The following is a 22113-nucleotide window of genomic DNA, read 5'->3' as shown; positions in this document are numbered from 1 at the left end:
ATTAGGGCCACTAAGCCAGTTCTAATCTTGACTTGACTCTGTAACTATACTAAATAAAGGCACGTGATATCTCACTAGAGATATCACATATTTTTAAAAACAGTTAAATAGTTAAATAGGGTTGAATACTCTTGAATTTGAGTATTTATATTCTACGATTCTTTAATCAATAATTTATAATTTTTCAAAAACTAATATTAACATGTATAAAATTACTGTGGACCTTTAAAGATTCTGAAAAAAGTTTGAGAGCTTTTTAAGGATTTGAAGAAAACGAATATTCAAAGTTTCCAAAAGCTTCTGAATATTTGAAAATTATTTTTATTATATTCTACAAAATTTAAAAAAATTTCTTAAAATCATACGTTTCAAACAGACTATCTGGAACGTGAATAAAGTAAGGTTGGTAGGTTGGGTGTGTAAATAGCTCTTGTTTTCTATTCAGAAGCAGCAGCTTGTAGATAAGTCACGTTTATGGAGGTGATGTGGTCTGTATCTATAAGTATTTCCGGGTTCTTAAAACTTTTTCACGGTCATTGAAATAGAATTTTTTGTTTGTTAAAGAAAGAATTTAAAGTGTTTTAAATTTAAAAATTTCTAAATTAAAGCTTACAAAAATTTTCAGTAAGAAATTTATTATCAAAATGCTCAATGATTTACGTGTATAAAATAAAAGCTGTTAATACTTTCGAATTTAAGAATTGTAAATTAAATGCCGGTTGGCTGCGAAATTTTAAAAGTTAAACTTTCATAAATTAACAGTTCAGTATTCATTCGCTCTAAGTTAAGGAAATTGTTTATGAAAGTGAATTTTTTTATTCGATCAATAGTCTAATCTTTAAATAAATACAGCTTATAATCATTGACAAAAAGTGCAGACTCTAATGACGAGCTTCAGTTTCAGTTTATTTATCTTATTAATTAAGATTAAATTATTTGGTCGAAAATGTAAATATTTTATTGAAAATTCGTATTTTCTTTGAAACTTGAGAACTTAAATGAACAGTTGAATATTTATTGGCGTATTCTGTTTGAGACAGACGTTATCGTAAAAAGATGTGAAAAGATTCAACTGAAAGTATATATTTTTGGGTTAAAGCCGTATTATGATTCTGACTTTTTTTGGTTAAAAACTCATGTATCTTGTTCATAATGGTTTATAATTTAGGAGTTTTCTTGATAATTGAAATATTTAATTAACAAATTATGTAGCTTCTTGGAAATAAAAAAATTTTTCAAAAAGTAATATTGAAAAAAGTAACTGTTTTCATAAAAAATTCTTTTTTTTTCGATTGAATAAATTGAATAAAAAGATTAGCAGTCATTACAACTCTAATGCCTTAAAATCTCTCAAAGATTTTTTTTTATATTTTGGTAATATATTCAAATATTAGAATATATAATAATAGTTTAAAGCTTGACATTTTTCCAATTTTTTTAAAAGATTCTTTTTAAAAATCTTTAAAAATTTCCTGAATCGAAATACACAGTAAAAATGAATACTTAAATTTATATTCTACTTGATTTCAGATTTGACTTGAATTAAGGAATTAATTAAATATCAGTGTGCAGACTATCTTTAATACAGCACTAACTTTCAGTATACATATATGTAATTCTTAATTTCAGATTGCCTATGCTTCTTTTTGTGACACCTTAAAATAAACCGAATTGTCGACTTAAATTAAGTACTTTCTTTTGCTGTGAATATTCAACCACTCAAAATATGCACAAATTTCAATTTTTGCATGTTCGTTTTTTGTCACAAAATACGATTCCGGCTGAACCTGTGGATTGATTTGGATGTTTTTGTTTAAAAGCTAATAGAATTTCAAAGAATATTTTCGAGGCTGATTTTTAATTTGGCTTTTCAATTTTTTCTTAATAAATAAATATGACGAGAAAATAACAATTTTGTCTACTTGACGTTCCCGGTGCTCGTCAATAATAGAACATTGGTTTAAATCGCCGACGTTTCATATATTTACATTATATAAAGATAATGCATTATGATATAATAAACAAAACATTTTTTATAAACAAATTATTTGTTGAAAATTTCTTTTCTATCATTTTCAATAATTTAATGTTTTTTTAAAGTTGTATTGCAAGGAATTTGAAAAGAAAGAATATTTCAATGAAAAAAATAATTCTCTTAAGACTATTCTTGTTATTATAAACAAATTTTATAAGCAAATGCATTATTCGGGCATTTGTCGTCAGAAAAATTCGTTTTTTAAACTCATTTTTTAAAACTTAGAAACCTCATGATAATATTAGAAAATTCATCATTTGTTGATGAACTTTATGATCTTATTATACAAATTAAAAAACAAATTGATTGGTCAAGCACTTATCGTCGGGAAAAGTAGTTTTTTTAAAAATGTAAATCCTTTCAATTGAGAATTTCATGTTAATTTCATTAGCATTTAGAATTAGTTCGTAAATTTTCTGATTTCTTAAACTAATGTAATAAAGGAATGCATTATTTGGGCATTTCTTGACGGAAAAACTCGTTTTTTAAAAAAATTCAGTCCTTTTAATAGTAGAATTTTACAAAAATGTGAGTAATGTTTATAATTAGTAGATTGATCTCATGTTTTTTTAAAACAAATTAAATTTAAAAATGCATTATTTGGGCATTTGTCGAAATAAAAACTAGTTTTTTGTTTGAAGTCAGTCCTTTTAATTTTAGAAAAAAATTCTTTTTCATTCAGGAGTTACAGTTAGCCAACAGCAGAGGGTTTTAATGAGAGAAATGATTAAATAATACATTCAATTTTACATTATAAATAATTTCTATAACACATGAAAAGTCGAGACACTCACGAGTTTGAAGAAAGTCCTTCTTTCCCTGCCAACATATGGCTTCAGGCTTCCATTTTATGTCTTGAGCACATGCGTGCTTTCAGATGTCAAATCAGGATCTTTGACAAATCTTCTGACAGTATTTCCTGAGTTAGAAGTCCCCGAGACATCTTGGGGAACATCTATAATAAGCCCCGTCTAATCATGGAATTCTTTTGGGACTCTGTTTTGAAATTTTGATTTTCGCTTTCTCTTCGTTATTTTTTGCTTGCCACTTGCAGAATCCTAAACAATAGACTATGCGCAGTCCCAGTGGGCACAAAATTTGGCGACGTCTTTACGACATCTTAACGTCATTTTTACGATATGTTTACGACAACTTTACGACATCCTATGTCCATGTCGTTTCGGTGTCTTTGCGATGTCGTAAAGACATCGTCAGATCATACGACTTATTTACGATATCGTAAAGACGCCTCAACGATATGGACACAGGATGTCGTAAAGTTATTGTAAAGATGTCGTAACGATGTCGTAAAGACGTCGCCAAACTTTGTGCCCATTGGGGTATCAATTACATCAAACGAATCCATGCGTGCAAGGTAGAGATCCCGCATTTGGAATTTCGTATACCTTCTCTGTTTTATCTGCGACTTTAGGTAATTCATTCATCTGGGATAGTGTCGAATCAAAAATGTAAATGTGCCAGCAGGAGTTGCGGAAAGAGCCATCCGAATGTAATCCAGCAGAATTCTTACGTCTTTACTAGAACTTCCGATCAACAGATCACTTACTATCTTATTTGGCTTACTTACACGCACACAAACACAGAAGGAATCAAATATACTCAACACTAAATAACCCACAAAATGTGAGTAAAAACGACGATTTCCGCCGCGCACTCTGGAAGAGCCTCGGCGGCCCATGCGGTGAACACTAGCCTAGCAAGGGGGTTGTTCATCTCCGGAGAGTCGTGGGACCGGTACATCTAGAGAAAAAAGTTTTCTCAAAGTACTTACAGCTGTTGCTCTTAGTGGTTCGGAACTCACCTCAAACTTTAGGTCCCCCTTCCACCATCAAGTAAGTGTGGGGGGGGGGGTAAAGGAATAAAGAAGAAGATGCAAGAGAAATTTAAATCCTTAGGGGACGGATTAGAAGCTTCCATTCCATTAAATAACCCAGAAAATGTGAGTAAAAACGACGAGCAAACTCTTTTTACGTAAAAAGTAAGTAACGCGAACGAAGAAAGAGAATCTTTGTCAGTAGTGAAAAAAATAGTTTTCAGTTAAAAAAACTCAAAATCAAATTCCTCCAGTGATGATTTCTACTATTAAATCACACCTGGATACAACGCGGATGAGAAAAACAATCGCTAAACAAAAGCATGCGTTGCTTTCGCTGCCTAGTTTCAGATCAAGGAGACTGTCATTTTCTTCGCTGAAGAACTAACAAATGAAGAGCAGTCTACATTCAACTTTAACGCTCAAAGTCGAAGGAACTGTGTTCGAGCTATTGATTTCAATCCATCTAATTAATAGGACCTATTCAATCGCAAAAAATAATATAAGTTCACAATTGTTAAGAGATCAATAGTTTAGAACGAGAACAATCATAAAAATTTGCTTCAGGGAGATGAGATAATGTTTTGGTGATGCCGCGTACTAAAATGTATGCGAATTATTTTAATAAATCTGGTGAGAAACTTTCTTCAGACTCGTGAGTGCCCCGACATTTCATGTGTTATAGAAATTATTTATATTAATTATTAAATGTAACTTCCAATCATTCCTTGTATTCTAACCCTCTAGCGTTCGCCGACTGTAAGTACTGAATAAAAAAAGAACTTTTTTCTGAGGCTAAAAGGACTGCCTTTGAAAAAAACGAGTTTTTACGTCGACAAATACCCGAATAATGCACTTCTTAATTAAATTTGTCTAAGGAAAATATGAAATTAATCAAATAGTGATGGATTTTGTTAAAATCGTCATGAAGTTCCCAGTTTGTTCCCATTTGTTTGATAAATTCATAAAATTCATCAACAAATTATGAATTTTCTGAAATTATTACAACTTTTCTAATTTAAAAAAATTGGCACAGAAAAAGACGATTTTTCTGACAACAAATGCCTGAATATGCAAAATTTTTCAAAATATTTCAAACAAAAGTTATGAATCTCATCAAAACACATATTTTTTTAGCATAATATACATTTTTCTGTAAGACTAATGATTTTCGCAAAAATTTGTGATAATTGATTTTCATAAAAAAGCCATAAAATCATGGCTTTTTGCGTTCATCTAAGCCAACACGCACAATATCTCCTAATACTATTTAAAAAAGTTGTATAGCTCATCAAGTTACACATTTTTGGTTTCAAACCTTTTTATCTGCGAGCCTTTCAAAGGGGTAAAGGTTTGACCAACATTACTTCTGTGACCAGTCAAAGGGGTGCCTTTCCGCCTCCTAGTGGACCTGGAAAAGGGATAGGGGTTCTGTTTCAGTTGTCAGAATTTTAGGAAGAATTGTTTGTCCCTGCACCAATTCAAAAAAGCTTAGGAGGTTAGTAGCTTACCTTGAGAAGTCGTGACCTTACTAAAGATGTTGATTTTTGTAAGAATAATCTCCCGTAAAATTATTTCTTAAAAGGTTTAAAACTTTCTCGATGATTCATTTTGAAAAAAAAAACAGATATTTCGGGTTCTAATCGTGTAAAAAACTACGAATCAAAAAACCATGACTTACAATTTAGCACGCTTCCTTGCTACAAAACTAAATCCTTTTACAGGAAACGCCATCAATCTTTTACAAACCTTATTTTTAAGCTCATACCTTTGATAGAGAACTATCTCAATAATACTTACTTCTCTTTTAATAACCAATTCTACTAACAAACCTCAGGGGCAGCAATGGGATCCCCAATCTCACCTGTTTTAGCCAATGTGTTTATGGAACATCTAGAAACTAAAATCTTCAACCAAGCCAAGCTTAAACTGGAATTTGGGTTTCGTTACGTTGATGACACTTTTATCATCTGGCGACATGGACGAGATGAACTAAATAAGTTTTTCGATTTCATCAATAGATTATATCCTGATATCAAGTTTAACCTGGAAATTAAAAGAAAAGGAAAAATGCCTTTCTTGGACGTATTAGTTTGCAAAACATCTGATAACACATTAGGAAATGAAGTTTACAGAAAACGCACGCATACAAACAGATACCTACATGCCTCCTCCCACCATAACCCATCTCAAAAACAATAGGTCATCAACTACATTGTATACAGAGCTGTCTCCATAACAGATAAAGATAACTTACAGAAGGTCAGTTAGACCGCCCCCCCACACCAGATCTTAATTTTTGGGTTTTCTATAGCCCACCGAATTGCGCCCCATATGTGCCACCGATTACAATTTTTTTGTTACAAAACTGTAGGAGTTACATCAGGTGTAATGCGGGGGAGGGGGGGCGTAACGCTATCACTCTCATTTGAAAAATCAAAATTTAAGTCACAGGATCTTGAAGATCTTTAAATACGTAAATTATTATATATAAATTTTATATATATATTGTATTATATATTTAAATTGTAATTATATATATCATATTTTTATAATATACAAGTATTTGTATACTATTTATAAAGAACATATCAAGCAGCTATGATATATATGGACTTAATACTTTTCACAGTAAATAAAAAGGATCAATTTTGTTGCAGAGCATTTTGCCCCAACGATCATTCGACTCTCGAGATCATAATGATTTTCCATGTGGTTCAATTTGATCTCATTTAATGGTTTATATGTGAAACTGAACAAAATGGCCGCCATTTAATAACGCCGTTGTAATAACGACATAACCTAAAAATGGTATCTAACTGCACGCAAGTGATAACTATACTTAACAGGTGATATTTTCTAATATCAGATATTTCGTTATTTTTTTAACTTTTCAAGTACACTACTTGATCAGAAACCATAAAAAGCTTGAATTTGAGCTAAAGTATTGTAAGAGCGTCAGTCATCTTGGGTTGTCTTCATACATGATCCCAAATCAGAGCATTATGATTTCAAAAATCGATCATTCTCTTCGACCGATCAAACTGCTCTTGAATTCGGTATCATTTTCAACACTTTTTTTTACTGTGTTCAGTTTGTCAATTAAAAACAAGAAAACGATTTGTCACGCTTGACAAGAACACCCCCCCTGCCCTCAATGCGTGACATCATAAGCGAACACTCCCTTGTCTCAACAGGAATACTTTTTCAGCAAAAAATATTCCTAATGTGCTAATCGTGCAGACAAATAATTATATTTGTATAAAAAATGTTTTCACGTAGTTTAGGACGACATACGCAAGAGGATGATACTTTTTTTCAAGACAACTTTTTCTCTGAGTGCTTGATTATCGATTTTTGTGTGCAGAGATAGCTAATTTACAGGATTTTTAATAACTGTTTGAATTTCAAAAAATATTTGCTGAGAAAGAAAACATTAGAAAATTTGCTTAAAAAAGAAATAACTCAAATGATAGTTTTCCTTTGAACACTATGGAACTCAAAACAAATTTATTTGTTAAATAACCGCGCCATGAAAGCAATCTTGCGACCCTCACGCGAAACAGTAGAAGTGGTGGATTCCACGACCGATGATGAGTCCCAGTGATAAAATCTACTTTCCCACACTCGGAACGGGAAAATTAAAAAATATTAGAATTTTAACCTCAATGCCAGGACTCGAGCCAGGCGCGCATTCGCATACCTCTTCGTGTCATGTGAAAAAAAATGTGTCAAACATGCTGGACACTAGAAGATTCCTAACTCCTGTAATAACTGCGCTTGATTCACGCGCTTGGCAACTTCATGCTCGTTAGGTATCTCCTTTTTGCCAATTCGGTTAAAAATTTACTTTTTTCAAATCAGGAAAAACGCTCTTCCCAGCAATTTTTTATCATTTAATTTTTATAAAACTTTGTATACGTTAATACTATATTTTTATAAACTTATACGGTCTTGATTATGGTTTTTTGTCGCTTTCGAAAGTAGCGCATATGAGTACATTTGAAATCCTATTCGAAGAGATCATGTAACGCTACTTCTTCAATATAAAATAAAATTGAATGGTCTGTCTGAATAGCGCAATATGGACTCTTATAAAATAAATAAGATTGAATAGGTAACTAACTGAACGATTGGACATTTCAGGATGAAGTATAAAAGGAAACCTCACAAACCTGAGTGAAATATAAACTATCAGTATATCAGCTAAATTCAGCAATATATTCGGTCTTACGGTCAATGATAAAGTCAAAATAAAAGCATGGGAAATAATATGTTGAGTCGATATAAATCTATAATTTAATAAAAAATTGTATGAGCGTAAACGTTGTAATAATTAGTGTCGTAAAAAGGATATCGGTTTGAACAAATTAAAAAAATTATTATAATGAAAAATACCTGAGTCAAAAAGCAATGTCATATTTTATAAAAAACAAACAGCGTCATTAATTTTTTTTTTTAATTTTAAAGAATTTTCATTAATATTTCTAAATAAGCGATATTTTAAACAATTAGAAATATGACCCAATTCGTGAATATTATCAACTACGTTATACAATTGTTTTGTATATTGGTTAATTACAAGGTCAGTAACGAACTGTTAATAATGGGATACCTGTCTTATATTTCGACAAGTTATGGTGAAAACGTGAGAAGTGACATGGACAAATGGATTAAATTTTCAAGTCGACTCGTCATTTAGAAAGAACAGCGTACATTTTTAATTAAATATCACAAAGAAACCCTTATTCCAGCTCATATTCTAAACCACACGAATAAGTTTAAAATTCACAATCTGCACTATAAAGTCATATTTAAATTTGATAATACTAAACTAACCACTCAAAGAAAATTGTTAAATTGCGAAATAAATAACGTAGTTGAAAATATTCACGAATTGGGTCATATTTCTAATTATTTAAAATATCGTTTATTCAGAAATATTAATGAAAATTCTTTAAAATTAAAAAAAAATTTAATGACGCTGCTTGTTTTTTTATAAAATATGACATTGCTTTTTGACTCAGGTATGTTTCAATATAATAAATTTTTTATTTTGTCCAAACCGATATCCTTTTTACGACACTAATTATTACAACGTTTACGCTCATAGAATTTTTTACTAAATTATAGATTCATATCGACTCTTGATAAAGACCCGTAGTGTTGGTCGAAACGTTGAGGATTTTTTTTAATGAAATAAATATGTCTTTCACATGTTATTTCGGATGCTTTTATTTTGACTTTATCATTGACCGTAAGACCAGATATATTGCTGAATTAAGCTGAAATCCTGATTGAAAATTAAAACGGTCGAAGAAAGGAAAAACAGTTTTGGATCTGTTGTATCTACAATTGTTTTGTATATTTGAAATATATACCCCATTTTCAAACGAACAATAGTGCGAGAGGTCGAAATATCATTATAGGCGCTGCGTGATCGTAAACATTGTTATGCAAGGTAGGGGGTATCATAAAAAGAAACATAGCGGGACGGGGGGCACTATAAAAGATGTTGCACGGTTAAAAAAAACATTATTAAAAGTAATTTAAAGGGGTCAAAATAACATGAGCGACATTGCGGGGTCGAGAACATTTCAAAAGGAAAAAATGTGGTTGATGCATTAAAATTAGCACAGCAACGGGGTAAAATAATATAAACGGTAGCGAGGATTCGGTAACATTATAGAAGATAACATTATTTTTTATGGATTTATAAAGATATCAAAGAGAATATAGACGATATGGTAGGTTGTTAACATTAAAAAAGTAATAAAAGATTTGAAAAATGAAATTATTCTTGAGGGCAACATACAGGGATTTAAAAAACTATATAAATGGTATTGCGGGGTCGGCAGCATTTCAAAGGATAATAAAAGGTAAAATTATTCTTAAAGGCATTACAAGTGAGTTAGAAATAATTTATGCGGCAATGTAGGATCGGATAAGAGGGTAATTTTAAGAGATTAGGTAAGTTTGAAAGAATCGGTATTTTCTAGCGAATCGATAAATTTATAGGTGTCGGTAATCACCAGAAAGTCGATAATTTCAAGAGAATCGCAAACAAGCCAAGAATTTCAGGGGGGTCATAACATTAGTAAAAGAAATCGGTAATTTCAAGGGAGTCGAAGATTTCAGAGAATCATTCAGAACAACAAAAATTACTAAAAGACAAAGGGTAATTTTAAGAGAGTTGGTAAATTTAAGAAAATCGGTATTTTCTAGTGAATCAATAATTTTATGGGGATCGCTAATTTCATAAAGATCGACATTTTTCAGAGAATCACTAACATGGCAAAAAGAATTTCAGTGGTGTCACAAAATTTACAATGGGGTCATCACTAACTCGAAAACGAATACAATTAATTTTAGGGTTGTCGGCACTATAGGTTTTTAAAAAAATTATAGAGGCACATATTTACATGAACACGAGATAAAAAAAAGCAAAAAAATGATAATGTTAATTTGTATAAATCATAGAAGCAATGATTTAACCAAAGAGTACACAAATTACATTGAAACAATTATAAAAAGATCAAATAATTTAAGGACTTGGCTAAACCATAAAAGAAAATTAGATACTACCTTAGAGGTGTTAGTAGGAATCGGCAAAAACACGACGTGTTGACATGTTGGGTTTACAGGCTCTAAGAAGGAATTTTCGCGCTTACCGGTGTATCGATGGAATGGGAGGAATCACATGGTCAGGGTAGGGCGGGTTAGCGCGAACTTAATTTCTGTAATTCGCAACGATCGGGAGAAAGATATCCGATGAGGTTCGCTTCTGATTTGTCCGTCTTATCGTCCTATCCTTTCTTTGTTAGTCCTTAGCAGTCGCCGTTGGAAAAGAGAGAAATTCAGAGCTCTTTCGCACGAGAGGGAGTGCGAGGCAAGAATCGTCCCATGCATACTTTTCAGGGTGGCTGTGTTCTGGTTTCGAGGTGGAGAACGAGGAGCCCCTTTTCTTCGTACGTCAGGTGTGGAGTGGACTCTTCGATGCTGCTGATAAAAGGGAAAACAAAACGGCATGCAAAGCCAAGAAATGCCTGTCGACAACAAAAGAATTTACCAAAATAATGATGTTTAGGTGAAGTTACCTATTCCCTTGTAGTATGTCGTAGTAACCGCCTCGGTCGATCCTCATCAGGAACGTGCCTTGGATCCCAGATGACAACAGAAATATCTCACTATAACCTTTTGGGTAGAACTATCGATTCTACCCTGGATGTTAGAGTGATACTCCTTAACACACAAAAAGAACAATCAACTCTATCCTTAATGGCCGAATGATCGATTCTACCTGTATGACAAAGTGATGTTAAAAAGAATATTTAAAAAATCCAGAAACTTATTTGGGGACCGAAGATGCGGAGATCTGCTGAAGGTAAAGGTGGTGATGGATTTAATCGATCGTTTGAGTTGGAGGCAAAAAATTTAACACAACAAAAAAATTAAAACAGCCCTAAATTTTTCAAAGTAAAATAGAAATTAATGTCATAAATGAACTCAATAGTAAGATAAAAGATAAAATAAAATCATTTAAAAATAACACAAAAGATATTAGTGCCGAATCCTATACTCCCCATGTTAATACGCAGGCATTTTTTTTCAGATAATTCATAAAAAAATTTATTTGTGATTTGCAGAAAATCTGCAACGTCACAATCCTTACAAATTTTTATTCTGCAATTTGATTTATTTGGAGATATCATCGAGTAGTGGATGTTAACAAGTGGTAATGAGGAGTTTGATTATGGTTTTTTGTCAATTTTGAAACTGGCGCATATTAGCGCATATGAAATCTTATACCAAGAGATCATTAACAAATTTAATTTGGCAATGTAAGTTATTTGGAGATAACATTGGGTGATGGATCGATAATAATTGGAAATGAGAGGGTTTATTATGCTTTTTGTCAATTTCGAAAGTAGTGCATATGAGCGCATTTGAGACCCCATAGGAAACTCCCTTTATCAATGCAGATTGCAAGCTTTTCATGTTGTTAGTCATCAACTTTATATTGCAAATCACTGTTGAGGATTTAACACCTGCATTACACTGGCCCTTCTTCAAAATATGATATCTTTGTTAATTAGCTAGCGCAGCATTTTTTAGTGGTGGCGCATTTGGGCGCATTTGAAGACCTACAAGATCATGTGACTAAAATATTTATTTTTCAAATAGGGGGATAGCGTTATGCAGCCCCCCCCCCCCCCGAGTAACACCTGATATAACTCCTACAGTTTTGTGGTCCAAAAATTTTAATTGGTGACGCATTTTAGCGCATTTGGAGCGAAATTCAGTAGGCTATAGAAAACCAAAAATTAAGAGAGGGGGTCTGGTGTAACTGACCTACTTACTAAAGTAATTCCAAAATGTTAAAAAATTATAATACAGAACGATTACACAAACAAACAAATTGATGAAGCAATCAAAGAATACACTTAACAAACCAAGTCAACACAACCTACAAACACAAAATCCAAACCATGTTTAAACCACTTGCGACAATAGAAAGACTACTAAATAACCCTAAAGACAAAAAGGCACCCCTCAGTCATATCATATCGAAACAGGACATAACATTATATTTGAGAAAACAACAGGCATTGCGATAACACACAATATCTTTCCAAGAAAAAAGAGAGAAGCAATCGAAATCTTTAAACACCCTAATGACGTCAATAGGGACAATGGATATAATACCAATCCGACATGGCCTTCCGTCCTCCCGGATTAATTTTTTAAAAAAGTTAATTAGAAATGTTGTGGATATAAAAGCAATTGAATGCACTACCAGAAAAAATTGCATTACGGAAAGTTAGAATATCCTATTCAGTGACATTTAATCTTCGAAAATATCTGGAGTAAAAAAAAATTTCATTTGTTTAGATAAAATGGCCAATGATTTAAAATCGATTCATTCGAGCAAGCGAAAAAAATTATTGACCTTCAAACTATTCACAAGAAAGTTATATACAGTAACTCTAGTGACCAATTTGTAGAGCTTAATGAGTTATTTGTTTTTTTGTTTGTTAGAACCTTTTTTTCACAGAAAGAAGAATCATTTCTAGTGACAGTGTTTGTAAACATTGTTACCGCTGAATTATTAGTAAGTTTCGCATGTCTTAACATCAGGCAATTACGCCTTGTCGAAATCCATCAAGTATCAAAGAAGGTTCCGAAGAAACTATAAATTTTGATAATTGTATATTAGTATATAAGTATATTATCGTCGCATCACTCTTAAAAGGACCCTAATCTCTCTATCTCCGAGACTAAAACAATCAAATCGAACCTAAAAATAGTCTCAAACCGGCCAGACTATTTCGCCTGAGAATACTCACATGCACACAATTATTTGGAAATATAATTGTGAAAGCTATTTCTTTACTAATTTTACATATATCAACCAGGAGAAAGAGAATGATTGTGCAGAGTTCAATTTTACGTATTTCAGAAGGAGCCTAAACAGAGACATGTTGCCTTCAAGAAAGTGTGGTAACAATTGCACACTTGCATCAAAAAAACAAACAAAACCGCTCAGCTTACGTCAATTTGACAAACTTTCTCACTCGCACACTTTTCCATGTATAGGAAGAGGACAACTGCGCACCTGCGCACTCAAATCTAAGATCTTCCTGTAATGTGCGTATCACTTACAGTAATGTTTATATTGCCAAGTGGGGGAACGGAGTTAGGTCTCCTTAATATTCCTTCGTGGTTTCTACTAGCAGTCTTGCGCGCGCCTATTTATTTTTTTATGAAAAAAAAATAAATCAAAATCCTATCTTTTCTATGTTACAAATATTTATTGAATGTTACAAAATTTTAGTATAAAATAAAAAAATGCACCAAGGGATGAGTTCTTTATCTAAAACTGCAATTAATCTTTTATAATATGATTTCAACCGATATAATATTTTTTTTTGTAGAAAATGAACTATTTTATTCCAAATGAGTTTTTTTTATTCAAAATTAATTTACCTCATATTAATGAATAGCATTTTTTATAATTTTGTAACAAACGTTGAAGATACTCATATTCTTTAAATAAGGAACTTTGTATTTTTAAACCACAATTTTTATAAGTCAATTTAGAAAAATTTTTGTACGCTTATCATAATAATAATTTCTTTATAGGTAGAAAACACATGTTATAAGCTTGTTGCCACTTGGTAAACTCTCCGCTAAAAATCTTGGTCAAGTCTCCCCAATATTAGTTCATGCGTTCAATGTCATAAAAATTGTAGTAATAACTGTGTCACTATTCCGATTTATACAAAATAATTACATTACTTTCTAAGAAATAACGCGATATATGATTAGTGTACGAATTTTGATTGCAGGAGTAGATAAATCCTGACAAGTTGGAAAACATTACATTATTGAATGGAAATTTCTCTCAATTGTCGAATCTCGGGCTTAGTTAAATCTCCCACTTCACCCTGGACTTTTCACATTAAATTTTATGAAAAACATAAATATTTTCTTTAAAATTAAACTTCTAATTATTATATTTCAAACTACATTAAAATTAATGAAATTTTTTATTAAAAGTAACACTTTAAACAAATAAATACTTGAAAACTTATCATGTGGGGTGAAGGTGTTTGTTGTGAAAAATGGACTTTGTGGTGGTAAATAGTTTGAAAAAGTCACTTTTCTACTTTTGGTTTACATTCGAATCTCTTACATAAAATTAATTTTTATGATTGAAAATTCGTTTCCTTATTTTTAGAATGCATCTTTTGGCAGCCTCTGCATTCGTTGAAATATCAAATATTACATTTTCTTTCGAATTTTCCATATAATTCACAACTATAATTCACAACTACCAAATTACAGTTGTAGTTGTATATATGCATATATTATCGAGCGCAAAGCTCTAGAACGAACAAAGAAGAAAAAATATATAAAAAATTGTTGAATTTTCAACCCAAAAAGGCAAGTTTTCAAAAAAATAGTTAAATTTTCAACCGAAAGGGATACATATTTCTTGTATTCATGTTCATTAAAACAGTGAAGTTTCGACCCAAAGAGATAAGTTTTTAATCAAGTAACAATTTTAGTCAAGAGAGAAAAAGAAATTCAACTAAATTGTTGAACATTTTCTGCGACAAATTTTAAAAAACTGTTCCCTTATAGTTTAAAAATAAAGTAATTGGTTGAAAATTCGTCTTAATAATTTTTATCACACTGTTTTTTTTTGTTGACAATTAATTTTTTTAATTAAAGTGTGATCTTTTTGCGATAAAAATCCAACTAATTGTTTAAAAAGTGTATGAATTTTTTTTTAAATCGTTTCTTTTGGTATAAAACGCAGCTATGTATTTAAATTGCATCTATAAGTAGAAAATTATTTTTTTCACTAAAAACAGAACTATTCCATTTTTAGTTGAATATTAAGTTCATAATTGAAGCTTTATCTGTTTCGGTTTAAAATGAACATTTTTTATTAAAAATTCAACTATTTTCTTTAAATTTCTATTTTTTTAAATTAGTTTCTATAATGGTAAAATCTACTTATATATATTAATCTTTTTCATTGATGATTCAGTGATTTAAAAAAAAAATCCTTTTCAATTTGTCAGAAACCAATTTCGTTAAAAGACATTTCGATTTTACTATTTTTGGTTAAAAATTTATATTTTAAATTGAAAATAGACATTTTTACTCAATAATTATTGTTTTTTATTTTCCTGTTTTGGTAGAAAATTAATCCTTTTGGTTTAAAATCGATCTTTTTCGTTGAAGATTGAACTATTTGGAAACAAATTTATCTGTTTTGCTACATTATTTAGAAATTCAGAATTTCGTTGAAAATTCGTCATTTTTTGTATAAAAATAAAGTTCTCAATTGAAGTTTCATCTTCTTTTCAAGGATTCTATTATTTTGTTAAAAATTCCTTTTTTGGCGAAGAATTGATTTATTTAAGAGAAACGTCGATTATATCTTTTGATAGAAAAATGAGATTTAAAAACAATAGATCTTTTTTATGTTGAAAATTAAATTCTTTTAACCGTATTTTTATGGTAGGAAATTAATCTTCGCGGTTGAAAATTCATCTTCTTCATTGAGGGTTCAATTATTTTTTTGAAAATTACTGCATAGTTAGTCAAAAATTAATTTCTGTAATAAAATTGGATCATATAATTTTCGGTAGATAATTGATATTTGAAATTAAAAATTGATCTTTTTTAGTAGAAAATTCAACTATTTTTATGTAAATGCACATATTGTGATGAAAATTCGTGTTCTTGGCACGAAGTTAGTCTTCTTGCTTAAAAATTTATCTTCGTGATTAAAAACAAAACTATTAAGTTGCACATTCCTTTTTACATTCTCATCATTTTTGATTGAGAAATTATCAGAATTCTCAGAAATTTGACATCAGAGTTTTTCAACGGATCTCCACGTTTCGAGACCCCCTGAATCCGAAAATCAGGTTTTCACGATGGCGTGTGTCTGTTTGTCCGTCCGGCCGTCCGAAAACACGATAACACTCGAAAAAATGAACGAATTAAATCCTTCTATGGCACACTTGTTTTAGGTCCTAAAAGAAAGGATTAGTTCGTGAACCAGCCATTTTGGATAAAAATTCAAAAAGTAAGCGCATTTGGAAAATTTTTTAGACCACTTTTGCCTGAATTGGAAAATTCTATGTGAGGATATCTTTAGTAATAAAAAGAGAAAACAATTTATCCTCATGACTTTTTTCGATAAAAAGAAAATTCTCAGAGTTATATCGTTTACAAAATTTTTTTAATAAACCGAAAATCCAAATTTTAAGCCAAAAAATGAACGATATGAAAAAAGTCAGGAGAAGAAAAACATTTCTTTTTATAAGCCCTACAAGATTATCATAACAAATTTTTTGATTTTCTTCACAAATTGAAAATTCAAATTTTGATTGCGCAAAAAAATAATGAAAAATAAAAATTTGATTTTTTAGACAGACTATGTGTGATAACAAAAAAGGTGAATTAACAAAAATTTTTCTCCCAAAAAAGATTAAAAATTTCGTTAAGAATCACTAATTTGAAATGTGTTTCAAACACGGAGTATTTTTTTCAAATTAAGAAAAATGAGTGAAAGCTTAACTTTCGAAAAGTTTTTATAGTACATTTTCGTAACAAATAATAATTTAAACATTAAGTTGTAATTAAAAATATACTAACCTTACCGATAGAAATCTGAGGGTATATGCTAAAGATTCTCAAGGCTCTGAGAAGCCCGGAGAAATTCTTCGCAGGCACTCAGGTAGATATATTTAATGGTCCAGATAGCTCGCCTAAATGCTTTGCAGGCTCCAAAATGCCCCTTCCGAAATTGAAATAAAAATACGATCATAAAAGCAAGCAGAAATGCTTCAATTGAAATAAGAATTCGATTATACATAACAAGCAGAGGCCCTGATTGCGGCAGTATGGGCGGCAAGATGGTGGTAAAGCAGAAGCGTTGGTTCGTATTATCAAACTTGAATTTTGATTCGATTATTATTCCCAATAGCAATCGGCTGTCGGATATGACGTAGTTGTAAACCGACTCTGACGTTCTCTTGTGTCTTTTGTAGCAGATTCCTAATAACTCTAAAAGAGGCCGGTCATGTACCTTCGGATGGGGAATAAGCCAAATAGAAAATTTTAAATTTTGAATATATGCACTTTTGTAAAATTTTGCTTCGATATGCAATTACTAGGAAATCCGAAAACGTACTTAAAGATAAGTAATTTATATTAATTTATTCTAATTTTACGATAAAAAGGAAATTTTAAACCTGCAAACTACAAATAATGCTAAAATTTTGAACCGCGGGGGGGGGGGGTAAACTCTCTTTTTATTATAAATTCAAAGATTTAGGCCTAAAAAATAAACACACATAAAAAAGATATATATATATATATACTTTTATTTAAATAATTCATAAACTAAATTATTTATCTGTACACTTAGTTGAAAACTCAAAAATTGAACTGTTTTTATTGGTGAAGAGTTTGGCTGTGCATTAAAAAAGAGAAAATTTTTATCAAATTAAGCTCCTTAGACAGTGTATTTTAAAAAGTTTCAATGGTTTTGAAAGGACTGGAACTTTTAATAACAAAAGGCATGCATACGGAAAATCTAAAGGTCATGTTTCAGGCGATGAATGGAGACTGGGTGTTTAGAATGCTAGGGAAGTAAATGATCTCAAGGTAAAAGAATTGCGTGAATCTATGGACATGACGAAACTAGATATTTTATGTGTGCCTGAAACAAAGAAAATGGGATGCGAAACCAACGACATAAAAAACGGCATGTTTTAAGGCGCATTTAAAATGTGGTCAGGAGTAGACAGTGAAACACATGGTAAACAAGGAGTGCGTCTGATTTTAAATGCAAGAGCGAAGCAGCATCTCGGAGATCATGATCTTTTATCTCTCAGACTGCTTTGGGCTAGAATGAAAGTAGGAATCAGAAGATTATTTATCATAGGATACAGAAATAGTACTAGGTAATTTTGAGGATCCAAGAACAAACTATAACGGTGATAAATTAGTTCGTCTGTGCTTAGAAAGGGGTCTATTTATTACAAATACTTGGTTTAGGCATAAAATTATGCACATGTACACCTGGTCTAAATGAAATAGCCGCAGTATAATTGACTTTGTTTTTGCGGATGAAAGATTAAGAGAGTTAGTCAAAGATACAAGGGTCATGAGGGGCCCTGAATGCAATATTAATCATTACCTTCTGATTTCAAAAATTAGCTTAAGTTGGGGATGAAGAAAAAAGAGAACCAAGGAAACAAAACAAACGCGAATCAAAATTGAGAACCTACAGAAACCGGATGTGCGAATAGATTTCCACAATAAGATAATCGAAAGCATAGATAGGACAACATGGGAGGACCGTATAAAGAACAAAGATATATAGGGCGCCTGGACAATGTTACGTGATATCCTTCTTAGATATACGATCTAAGTGTGTGGTACCACAGTTGTAGGAAGAATGTCTTTTGATGCGTGGTGTAATGATGAAATTCAGGCTGCCCAAAAAGCAAAGAAAGAAGCGTACAGGAAAACTTTGAACATCGCAGGTCTTAGCAATGAGGAAAGAAATGGATGTAGAAATGATTATAGACACGAAAACAGGATACTCAAATGGTTAGTTAAAGAACGTAAAGATAAAATTAGAACAGAAGAAGAGACGAAAACCCAAAACGACTTTGAGCGAAGCAAAAAACTGCTTCATAAAAAAATTAAAAAAAAAACAAAAGTACAGAATTTGTCAACATGAGAAATAGTAGGGGTAAATGGTATATGATGCAGACGGAATACAAGAGGCTTTCAGAGACTATTTTAGGAGACAATTTGGAGATGATGTTACAGGACACCAGAACTGCGATGTTGAACACGATGCGATAGAAAACTCAATTGAGAAAGTCTGTGTCACTGAGGTTAGGGATATAATTAGGAACTTGAAAAACGGTAAGACTGCCGGGGTATACGGTATTAACGCTGAAATGCTTGAACACGGTAGCGAGTGCATACCACATATACTGTGCGAATTGATGAATTTATGATCGAGATGGGAGACGTCCCAGACGATTGGAAAAAAGCGACTACCGTACCAATATACAAGAGAAAGGAAGATAAAAGCGACTGCAATAATTACAGAGTGATTAGCTTATTAAGTACCGTAAGTAAAATATACTCAAAAATAGTTATTCGTAGGGTAATGAAAATAACTGAAGCAAAGATTGGGCAGTCCAAAGTGGGTTTATGCCAGGAAGTTCATTTACGGATCAAATATTTACCTTAAGAGAAATAATAGAAAAAAGTTTGTGAGTATAAAAAGTATGGAGTCAATGGATGGCTCCTACAAGCTCTAAAAACAATATATACAGGCAGCAAAGCGAGTATAGAGTAAATAGGAAATTGAGTGACTGTTTTGATATTATTTAAGAAGTTAGACAAGGATGCGTTATGTCTTCATGGTTATTTCTATTATTTATGGACAATTGTTTAAGAATGGCTCTTTTCGACGAAGAGGGTGTGGATCTCGAAATAGTAAGAGCACGTGGGATAGCGTTCGCAGATGATAAGATTGCTATAGCTGAGTCTATCGAAAACTTACAAAGAATGGTGAATAAACTGGATGCAAGAATGAAAACATGGGCCTCATAATTAACGCAAATAAAACAAAAACTATGGTGTTCGAAGAAAAGAGTGGCGAAACACTATGCAATATTTTATTAGATGCTGAGAGAATTGAACAAGTTGATAAGTTCGTATACCCTGGTAGCTCATTTACTAGGGCCGGGAAGATAGATGAGGAATTAGATAGACGCATTAACGAAGGTAAGAAGGTTATTGGTAGAGCAGGTCACCTTATCAGAAGTAAAAATATATCATATAAAGCTAAAATAGCAATACATATTTCTATATTTGTACCGACTGTATTATATGGTAGCGAGACATGGACTTATGAAGAAAAAGATAAAAGTAAAATTAACGCAATTTACATGAGATTCATGCATATAATATGCGGGAAAACTCTGGTGGAGACAGTTAGTAACGAGATAATTCTAAAAGAGCGTGGTGCAGATGAGATGCTAGTAGACACATGGGAAAGAATTCGGTTAAGATGGTTCGGACATGTTGAGAGAATGCCAAATCAACGTCAAGTATTCCAGGGTAGGAAAGTATGGCGGAAAATAGTTAATAAAAAGAGTGTCAGTAGAGTGAATGACGCCTGAAACAAAAGACCTTGGCCACTAATGGACCCAAGTGGGGAACCTTACATAACGACTTCGTGAGGATCTTAACTTGGGGTGAATGCTAGAGAGATTGATTAGCAACCTGGGTCGGAGCAGTATTACGGAACGAACATGTTATTTACATAAATACCACGAGAATTCTGGATCAATCTGAAAATTTTCTCTCCCTTCCACACACTACTCCTTTCCCCTACCGAGTGAGTCACGCCTACCCCGAAAGGGAAATGGCTTAATAGTGTATATAAGTACAGGCGCGCATCATATCTAATAAACATCCCTCAAATCCAAGCAAGCGCAGATCAAGGCAGATCCGTTGGGATCATTAACTTCAAGAAAAGACATGTAACGTTCCATTACTGTCTGAATACTTTAACTCCACGGATGCTTCTGTTGTACGCATGTAGCTATCAATATCACCAATAACTTTTCAGTACGATTAATCTTTAAAATACAGATTCATAACGTTTCGTATTTAAAATACTAATTTTTGTACTGAACATTATTAAAGACTATTATAAAAATGTCAAATTTCAGTATTTGTATATGAGTAACTAGAATCGTTGAACATTTTTCCGTGTTTTGATGAACAAGTATACTAAACAAACTTCGACATTTAACATATTAACTATCCAAAGATGAAATGTTTTTACAGCGGTGATCGAGTAAACTTGTAGCCAGGGGAGGCAAAGTGTTCAGAAATAATTAAATTCAGGAATAGAGAAAAGAATATTTATTTTACATCTTATTTTTACAAGCTCCCGCATTTGCCTGCACTTCCATACGAGTTTTGCTTCAGTGCATCCTGGCCGGAAAAGCCACTTGTGGAAAAAACGCCCAGGAGAAGCCAAATCACTTACAAACTATTTGACTCAACAAAGCCTTAATCAGAACCAGATATTTATTTCTAAGACAGACTATATTACTTAGACTAATTATTTTAAAGATTTCATACAAACTTTTAGTGGTGCGCTCCCCGCCTCCCACCTCCATTACCAAAATAACGCGCATCCAGTTGCTTAACAAAATCCAATTCTGTAAAAAAAATAAACATGTTTATTATTTCGACCATTAACAGCAACGTAATTGAAAAGTGGTAAGTAAATTGTTTTAAACTAGTGGTATGAAATATGAAATTTAATATTTAAAAAATATGAGATAGGTCTAAAAAAATTAAATCCTAATCATTTAAAAACATTAAAATATTAGCTCGTCCTCTTATGTATAAATAATTTTATATTTAATAAACTTGGAATGCAATCTATTTTTTCAACCCCGAAGGAGTCACTACGAAAAAAAAACGGATCCGTCAGGTACAGGAATTTTATAGTTTTGTTCTTTATTCTATTTTAAATTCTACATCACCATCTTTATCACGAGGAAGCAGTTTGTCCACGAGCCACATATCTCTCCATAATGTTCCAACACGTTGGTGTTCGGTGTACACCCCTGACGCATCTTCAGCACGGCTTGCGTATTTGAGT

Source organism: Belonocnema kinseyi, chromosome 1 (assembly GCF_010883055.1).
Source record: "Belonocnema kinseyi isolate 2016_QV_RU_SX_M_011 chromosome 1, B_treatae_v1, whole genome shotgun sequence".
Lineage (NCBI taxonomy): Eukaryota > Metazoa > Arthropoda > Insecta > Hymenoptera > Cynipidae > Belonocnema > Belonocnema kinseyi.
Note: the sequence above shows the minus strand (reverse complement) of the source record.